Source organism: Callorhinus ursinus, unplaced genomic scaffold (genome assembly GCF_003265705.2).
Source record: "Callorhinus ursinus isolate GAN/ISIS: 27379988/994484 unplaced genomic scaffold, GSC_fseal_2.0 scaffold4, whole genome shotgun sequence".
In the NCBI taxonomy this organism is placed as follows: domain Eukaryota; kingdom Metazoa; phylum Chordata; class Mammalia; order Carnivora; family Otariidae; genus Callorhinus; species Callorhinus ursinus.
Genome location: NW_027397066.1, coordinates 72,672,905 through 72,682,937, shown reverse-complemented (window position 1 = coordinate 72,682,937; position 10,033 = coordinate 72,672,905). Strand labels below are relative to the sequence as shown.

General features: G+C 39.9%; 1 long non-coding RNA gene across 1 annotated transcript in view; it reads right to left on the bottom strand.

Moving 5' to 3' along the window:
* Nucleotides 1–540: 540 nt before the first annotated feature.
* Nucleotides 541–10,033, bottom strand: part of LOC141372633 (uncharacterized) — a 31,634-nt gene continuing 22,141 nt past the window's right edge. Inside the window, exon 3 of the long non-coding RNA XR_012377978.1 lies at nucleotides 541–618. This is a non-coding gene — a long non-coding RNA (uncharacterized lncRNA). The remainder of the gene's footprint in view (nucleotides 619–10,033) is intronic.

Here is a 10,033-nt window from a genome sequence, read left to right as displayed (position 1 = left end):
AACAAATTTCATATAAACAAAATGGAGAAGTAGAAATATTTGAAATTGAAAAAACTCCCTAATCGGGGCAAAAATCCTTTGATATGAGATAGTTTACAGATTATATTCCCCATACATAAAATACAAAAAAGATTTCTGATCACTTGATCTAACTGCTTGTTTTATAAAAATCAGTGATTACTATATCAGGCTTCCATAGAATTATGAATTTGCAATCTTGATCTTGAATTTTCTTTCTTTTGTCCTTCTGTACCCTGAGAACCAGATTGTGTACATAATGAAGCTTTAGCATTAAGGGACTTTGAAGGAAAAAAAATTAGGATGCTAGAATGTGTTAACTACTTTTTATGGATTTCAATAAATTCCTACATAAAAGAGATAAGATAGTTTTGATAACTGGCATCTGAAAGCAGAGAGAAGAAAATAAGACCTTGCTTAGAGAAACACTACCTTTGATTTCTACTCAGTTGCCGGAGAACCTGGAAAGACTGGAAAAGCAGTTGTCCACTGCGTGTCACAGTACCAGCAGAGGAGAGTGGGGAGCAATCTAGGATGTGATGTGTCTCAGAACGCTATTGCTTCCTGTCCCTCGTGCAGGCCTCTGCTATTCAAATTGTCCTGAAATGACAAAGAGAGAGAGAGAAAGAGAGGAAGGAAGGAAGGAAGGAAGGAAGGAAGGAAGGAAGGAAGGACGAAGGAAGGAAAGAAGGAAGAAGGAAGGAAGGAAGGAAGGAAGGAAGGAAGGAAGGAAGGAAGGAAGGAAGGAAGGAAGAAGGAAGGAGGGAGGGAGGAAGGGAGGGAGGAGGGAAGGAAGGAAGAAGGAAGGAAGGAGGGAGGAAGGAAGGAGGGAGGGAGGGAGGAAGGAAAGAAGGAAGGAGGGAAGGAGGAAAGGAGGGAAGGAGGGAGGGAGGGAGGGAGGGAGGGAGGAAGGAAGGAAGGAAGGAGGGAAGGAGGAAAGGAGGGAGGGAAGGAAGGAAGGAAGGAAGGAAGGAGGAAAGGAAGGAGGAAAGGAAGGAAGGAAGAAGGAGGGAAGGAAGGAAGAAGGAAGGAAGGAGGGAAGGAAGGAAGGAGGGAGGGAAGGAAGGAGGAAAGGAAGGAAGGCAGAAAGGAAAAATGAATCACCTTGAAGGCTGATTATATCACAAGTCAGATTGCTGGACCCCAACCTCCAGAGTTTCTGAGTAAGTCCAAGAAATGAGCAAAACGGAAATGAAGGCTTATTACCAAAGAAACTCTGAAGGCTTGAACTGGACTTCAGGATTACAACTTATCTCTGACTTTGGCTGCTGGCCTATGAAACAAATAACCTTGGAAAAATCTAAACTCTAAAAGAGCCTTATTGTCAAATAAACTCCAAGCCTGTGATTTCCTAGGCCCTGAATATAATCTCTAAGCTCCTTAACTCACAGCAATGGGAAAGGAGCCTCTAAGCAGCATAGGGAGAGGGGTGATTTACTATCGGTTTGTAACCTTCTCAGGAACTTCCTGGGTGTGTCCGAAACTGGCCCCTTGTGCATGGAGAGCAGAGAGTGATCAAAGAGGCATGCCACTCCAGGTGGCAGTTTTAATAAACAAAGAGAACTCACATACACAAGACTTGACTTGGCCAGGAGCAAGACAAGTGGATCCCTGCAGCCACCCATCAAATCTTAATATATAGAGGCCTTAACTAGGTTCAGTCACATATACCATGCAGATGTTCTCAACACCACATCTCTATCATCAGATCAAGGCTATGTCCTTGGAGCAGCCTCTGGGAGTGGAAAAAGCAAGCAGAACTCACATTTCAAGGACAAGGGAGGTTGTAAGTAGCCTCTGATCATGTTTATTGCCTACCACAGTAAAGGAAACCATTTCCTTGATGGAATATTAGCAGCATTTCAGAATAACAAGGTCAAAGGCAGGGTATTTATTAAGGTTTGGTTCTTGTTTACTGTACCTGGAAATAGTTTAGTGTGAGCAGCATATGGGGATTGAACCAAGTTTGTTATTAATGGTTTAGGATCAGGAGACCTAGCAAGGGGAAAGTTTTGAAGCAAGCCTCAAAGAGTAAACAGTCTTACCACAGTTGAGTGATCTATTGAGACACCCTAGGGAGAGCAAGTTGAGAAAAGTTATTTGCCACTTGATCTTCTAATCAAGACTCTCCTGGAATAATGCAGATAGTCAAATATAAGTCATATTAATGTAGATGGTAAGGTGTGTGATATATAAGAGTTTTGATTCCGACAAAGCTCCTAGAATTTCGATCAGTAACTAGATCAGTCTGGGTTGTCTTTTTTGAGATGAGGTGTATGCATTCCATCTTAGCTTGAGCATGTTTAAAGCCATGTGTTGAGAGTATGTATGGCTATTAGGTAGCCTATGGAGTAGACTAAGATGGGCATTTGTGTCTGTCTCCAGAATTCATTCCCCTTTTACCAATAGTGCCTGATTTCCATTTGAGATCCATGTAGTTGTAGGGAAGCTGATTCCTCTCCTGGAGTCTAGTGGAAGATATGGCGATAACTGTGATTAACACATTTTATTTCCCTTATAGTGGCAGATTGGTTTAGATGTATGACCTAAACCTCTCTCATCAGAATGGATCTTGGAACACTTGTGGAGAATGCTCCAGCAAAAGCATTCTCTCTCTGGGTCTGGATGATGTGGTGATGGGATATGAGCTCTGACAACAGCTTCAGCCATTTTGCTAGCCTGAGGGAAGCCAGCGTAAGGACAATGACAACAACCCAGAGAGAAGGACAATGCAGAGGGAAACCCTGAAGAATATAAAGCAAGCCTTTGATGCCTAGATTTCCCCCAAATCCTCAGTGCTTTAGATACTCTTCCTGGCATTACAAAGACAAAGCAACAATATCCAAATCAGATTTTTTTTTTTTTTTTTTTTTTTTTTTTTGCTTCGCTTTCCTCTTCCCTGCTTTCCTTTGGTTTCCTCCCCCCACAGCATGAGAAAGACTTTGTACTTCTTCCTGTCTGATGGGAACTGCCCTGACATCAGAACCTCCTTTCAATCTACTGAATCTCTTATCATAAAACGTTAGGATATGAGTCATATGTAGGTGTCTTGAAATGTATTAGAAGGTATTAGAAGTCAAAAAAACTTCTTTCTCTACAAATTCTTGCATTCAAGGCATTTTCCCAGGTGCTCAGAGATATCTAATTTGACATTCAAAACTAAGTGATGATTTTTTATGTTAGGTGCTGTCTACTCTCACCCCGAAATAACTGAAGCCTAATCAATGGAGGGATACTTAGGTCAATATAATTTATGGGGAATAAAGCTAAATCTTTTCATTTTGAAACTATCCCTGTTACGGACATAAACCAAAGTCACACTACATGATCAGGAAATTTAAATCTTCCCCTTCCCGGTTGTGACAACCAAAAATGTCTCCAGACATTGTCAAGACCACCCAGTAGAGAATCAGAACCACAGTTCTCAGGTCTCAGGTTACAAGTCACATCCTCAGGGAATCCTCTCTCCATACCCACCCCCCACTCATATATTTGTGCTCTTCTGTCATAGCACTCCGCCTAGTTTGTAATAAAAATTATTGGGGTTAATTATTTGTTTACTTTCAGTCGCTTCCACTAGCCTGTAAATTCCCTGACAGCAGAGACTGAATTTTCCTTTCTTTTTTAAATTACTATTTACTAAGTAAACCCCCTCTATAACAATAATTATGTGTTAATATTTATTAGCAAACATAAGCTTGCTAAATGAATCAATTAAGAGTTGGCTAAATAAAAAAACACAAAGGCATTGCATGTCTGGTAGTTTCAAACCTGAACTCACTCCTTTCTCTTATTTTGGGAACAATATATAATGATTAAGAGACAAAAAGAGAGGAAAGGAAAGGAAATAAGGAACGGAAGGAGAAGGGGAGAAATAGAGGAAGGAACAAAAAACAAGAGCATTAGTGAAGGTCGTAGGCCCGTAGAACTCAGTGTTGTCAGAATAAATAACGTTATTGAAAAGATAGACTGCTATGGTCTATATGCATAGTAGTCCTATACGAGGAAATGAATATGGTTACATATTGAAACAGATCTTTGTTTCAAGGGTCTGACTTTCCCAAGGTTAGAAGTCTGTTGAATCACATGTAACACATTCTCCAGTTTCCCTTGCCTTCTTGCTCCTTATATTCAAAGCTATTCTCTGTGAAGTTTTGACCCCATTGTTAGCTACCCTTAACATTTCCTACTTTTCTCCAACTTTCCTCTGACATCATCACACTGTTCCAGACAATATGTGTTTTTGTCTAGCGTTCCATGTAGATCAGCTCTCGACAGTTCTCAGAATATCAAGAGATGCTATAGAACTTGCCCACAAAGACATAATAGCTTCTGTCAGCCATGTTACAGTGTCTAGTCAATAAGGGAAACCGAACCTTTTAAACTAACATTTAGGGCGCCTGGTGGCTCAGTCGTTAAGCGTCTGCCTTCAGCTCAGGTCATGATCCCGGGGTCCTGGGATCGAGCCCCACATCGGGCTCCCTGCTTCACAGGAAGCCTGCTTCTCCCTCTCCTACTCCCCCTGCTTGTGTTCCCTCTCTCGCTATCTCTCTCTCTGCCAAATAAATAAATAAAAATCTTTTTTAAAAAAACTAACATTTAGAAAATGACAAATGTGGAAGCATCACATTTCCTGATTTCAAACTATATTACAAACTATAATAATCAAAATAGTACAGTACTGGCATAAAAACAGGCACATAGTCCAATGGAACAGAACTGAGAATCCAGAAAGAAATCCACACATATATGGTCAACTAATCTTTCACAAGGGCACCAAAACACACAATAGGGAGAGCAGAGTCTCTTCAATAAACAGTTTTGGGAAAACTAGATATCCACATGCAAATGAATGAAATTGGACTCTTATACTGTACACAAAAATTAACTCAAAATGGAGTATAGACTTAAACGTAGTATCTACACCATTAAATTCCTAGAAGAAAACATAGGGAAAACCTCCTTGACATTGGTCTTGGCAATGGATTTTTTGTATGTGACACCAAAAATATGGGCAACAAAAGCAAAAGTAAGCAAGTGGGACTACATCAAACTAAAAAAGATTATGCCCAGCAAAAGAACAATTAACAAAGTGGAAAGGCAGCCTACAGAATGGAAGAAAATATTTGCAAATCATACATCTGATAAGGAGTTAACATCCAAAATATATAAGGAACTCACGTAACTCAAGAACAAAAAAACAATGGGCAAAAGACCTGAATAGATATTCAAAGAAGACATATAAATGGTTAATTGGCAGATGAAGAGGTATTCAACATCCCTGAACAACAGGGAAATACAAATCAAAACCACCATAAGATAATACCTCACCCCTGTTAAGATGGCTATTATCAAAAAGACAAGTTAGAACAAGTGTTGGAGAGGGTATGAAGAAAAGGGAACCCTTATACATTGATGGAGGGAAATGTAAATTGGCACAAACAAAATGAAAATGGAACTGAAATGCCTCAAAAAATTTAAAATAGAACTACCATATGATCCAGCAATCCCACCATTTTTACAGTGGGTAAACACACAAAGGAAATGAAATCAGTATCTTAAAGAGACACTGATATCTACAATCCCATGTTCACTGACACAGTCACAATGTAACAACATAGGTGAACCTGGAGGACATTATGCTAAGTGAAATAAGCCAGACACAAAAGATAAAGACTGTATGATTCACTTATATGTGAAATCTAAAGAAGCTGAATTCTTAAAGAGAATGGTGGTTATGAGGGGGTGAGGAATGGGAGAGACATTGGTTAAAGGGTACAAATTTTCAGTTATAAGATGAATAAGTTCTGGGGTCTAATATACAGCATGGGGATGATAGTTAATTAAACTGTATTGTATGCTTGAGATTTATTAAGAGAATAGATCTTAAGCATTCTCACCATGGGAAAAAAAAAAGGTGACACCATGAGGTGATGGATGAGTTAATTAGCTTGATTGTGGCAATCATCTCACAATGTATACATATATCAAGTCATGTTGCACACTTTAAATATATACAATTTTTATTTTGACAACTATACCTCAAAAAAGCTGGGGGGACAAAAGAAAAAAATGACATGTAACATATGCAAAAAGCAGAGAACTTTGGGTACACATGCAATACAAGAAAAGCAGAATAAAACTATCTAGTTAAAAAGTCCAGAGATGGGATGCCTAGTGGCTCAGTCGGTTAAGCGTCTGCCTTCAGCTCAGGTCATGATCCCAGGGTCCTGGGATCGAGCCCCATGTCTGGCTCCCTGCTCAGCAGGGAATCTGCTTCTCCCTCTGCCCCTCCCCCTGCTCATGCTCTCTCTCTCTCTCTCTCTCTCTCTCTCTCTCTCTCTCAAATAAATAAATAAAATATTTTAAAAAAATAAAAAGTCCAGAGATAACCTTTGTGTGCATGCCTATACTTTTAAGAGATGTTTTATAACACCTAAATATGAAAAAAAAGTGCCTAAATATTACTTGAAAAAATTTTTACTTGCTTCCAGATTACTGCTTATATTCCTATCAAATCAAAATATTTGTTGTTATTTAAATATAGAATGATGCCTGATGACTAAACCCCAGACAGATCAGAGCCAATAAGGAATGTAAATACTGTATATGGTACCTTTAAAAAGTCTAGAGAGACATTAAGACACTTTCAATGTTTTTTCTCAAGTACAGCGGTACTGAATTGAACATCAAAAAGGAGTCAGAACCAAACAAGAAATCCCAAAGAACTGAGCTTCTTTCAATTCTGCTAACTCAGGCTTTTAAATTCAATGATGAATTTCCACATCTATTATTGCACATCCAGTAGTCCCTTACTCTCTCACACTACCCCTCACCAGCTGCATAATTGACACAAATAACTTTTTTATTTTTTTATTTTATTATGTTATGTTAATCACCATACATTACATCATTAGTTTTTGATGTAGTGTTCCATGATTCATTATTTGCATATAACACCCAGTGCTCCATTCAGTACGTGCCCTCTTTAATAGCCATCACCAGGCTAACCCATCCCCCCACCCTCCTCCCCTCTAGAACCCTCTGTTTGTTTCTCAGGGTCCATAGTCTCTCATGGTTCGTCTCCCCCTCCGATTTCCACCCCTTCATTTTTCCCTTCCTGCTATCTTCTTTTTTTATTTTTTTTAACATATAATGTATTATTTGTTTCAGAGGTACAGGTCTGTGATTCAACAGTCTTGCACAATTCACAGCACTCACCATAACACATACCCTCCCCAATGTCTATCACCCAGCTACCCCATCCCTCCCACCCCCCACCACTCCAGCAACCCTCAGTTTGTTTCCTGAGACTAATAATTCCTCATATCAGTGAGATCATATGATACATGTCTTTCTCTGATTGACTTATTTCACTCAGCATAAAACCCTCCAGTTCCATCCACATCATTGCAAATGGCAAGATTTCATTCCTTTTTGATGGCTGCATATTATTCCATTGTGTATATATACCACATCTTCTTTATCCATTCATTTGTCGATGGACGTCTTGGCTCTTTCCATAGTTTGGCTATTGTGGACATTGCCGCTATAAACATCAGGGTGCACATACCCCTTCGGATCCCTACATTTGTATCTTTGGGGTAAATACCCAGTAGTGCAATTGCTGGGTCATATGGTAGCTCTGTTTTCAACTGTTTGAGGAACCTCCATACTGTTTTCCAGAGTGGTTGCACCAGCTTGCATTCCCACCAACCGTGTAGGAGGGTTCCCCTTTCTCTGCATCCCCGCCAACCTCTGTCAGATAATTCTTTTAAAATGGATTATTTTCTTTCATCTACTTAAGACACTGTCCATTGTTGATAAAATCTATTGTAATGGAAAAGGTGGATCATCCAAGATGCTTTTCCTGATTCACAAACCGAAGATCTTTTGAGTTTCATTAATTGAAGCCGGTGCCAAACATTTTATTTGATTGTTCTTAACTTGAGGATAACTCAACTCCATCTCCATTAGAAAACACTTGGGTTCATAAAAGAATCATAGTTCCTATCAGTGAATAATTCTTCCTTGAGATTCCTCAAAGTAATTTGACATTAGGACATCATTATTAATTTTTAAGGGTTGAAGTAGTTTGTTACCCTTCTTTTTACTGTTTCATATTTTTACTTATTTTTTAAAATCCCTGTTGCTGTTGTTTCTAAATACATCCTTTTCATCATACTTGAGACTTTTGCAATCAAGGGCTCATTTGGTTATAATTGTCTCTCTCCTCGTTTCTGTATTTGAAAATGAATACGTACTTTTATCTAGCTTGTACATGAAATTTCACACATAAGTAATTATTCCCCTCCTATTTTGTTGTTGTTGTTAGGTTTTAATCTTAATTAAAAGATTACTGGCTTCATTTTCCATAAGCCATTCAGTCTAAGTAGTTAATTATGAAAGTAAACTTATAATGCAAATACCATTAAACTCTATTGATAAGAAACCGAACACATCAAAGATTGGGTACAACAGGATCTTTGCAGAGCAATGTTTTTATCTGTTTATTCTTTTGCAAATCTATTTACCTTAGCCATCTTAATATAATGGTTGAATTTTCTTTTTGGCCACTAGAGGTCTACCATACCTATCTTGAGAACATGCTGGCCTTCCTCAGAGTTACACTGTGTTTTGGGACCAGTGTCGAATGTATTTATCATTTATCCATCTTTTCATTCGTTGACTCATTACATTTCTTGGCATGCGTTTATCACTGCTCTGTGCAGTCATGGTGCTGCTACTTTCAAAGGAGGAGGGAGTTGTGAGTTTCTTTTATCTGCCTCTTTCCCTATCTTCCCTTGTATAGGAGGCTCTCGACCTCCTGCCTCCCCATGCCCTTGTTCTATCAGACACCTTTTATCCTTTCTGCCTTTAACCTTTGTTAAAGGTTCTCTCTCCCTTGTTCTCACCCATTAGCATTTCAACTTGGGAATGAGCCTCCCATTTTTTTTTTTTTTTAAGATTTTATTTATTTATTTGACAGAGACAGAGACACAGCGAGAGAGGGAACACAAGCAGGGGGAGTGGGAGAGGGAGAAGCAGGCCCCCTGCTGAGCAGGGAGCCCGATGCGGGACTCGATCCCAGGACCCTGGGATCATGACCTGAGCCGAAGGCAGACGCTTAACAACTGAGCCACCCAGGCGCCGGAGCCTCCCATTTTGAAATCTTTCTTCACTCTGGTCTTCCTCTGGCTACTCCTCTAGGTCTCACCAGCCATTCACCAGTGAGTTCTCATGGATCATCTGCCTTCCTACTGTCATCTCCCAGTCTCCTCTTGCTGCAGTTGGGCTCCACCGAAGCTGCCCTAACAAACCGATGACATCCTCGTTGCTTCCTCTTTCTCCCCACATAGAATCATTTACGGACTCCTGAGGTCCTACCACTGTAATAGTTCTTAAATCTGGCTGCTTTCTTCCTTGCTTTACCTTCAGTCAGGTCCTAATCACTTCTCCTCTAAACTATACCCACAATCTCTAACTGGCCTCAAGGCACTAGTCTTGTTCCCTTCCAAAGTCTCTACCTTCCTGCCAGAGTGATCCTACTAAACACATCAGTGTCACCACCTTGCCAAGACCCTTCTGCGGGTCACAGAACCTTCAGGAGAAGCCCAGATCCCTGAGAGTACAAGAGTGACCTGTCTTCTTTATCCATTCATCTGTTGATGGACATCTTGGCTCACAATGGAATATTATGCAGCCATCAAAAGGAATGAGATCTTGCCATTTGCAACGACGTGGATGGAACTGGAGGGTGTTATGCTGAGTGAAATAAGTCAATCAGAGAAAGACATGTATCATATGACCTCACTGATATGAGGAATTCTTAATCTCAGGAACAAACTGAGGGTTGCTGGAGTGGTCGGAGGTGGGAGGGATGGGGTGGCTGGGTGATAGACATTGGGGAGGGTATGTGCTACGGTGAGCGCTGTGAATTGTGCAAGACTGTTGAATCACAGATCTGCACTTCTGAAACAAATAACGCAACATATTTTAAGAAAAAAGAAAAAGA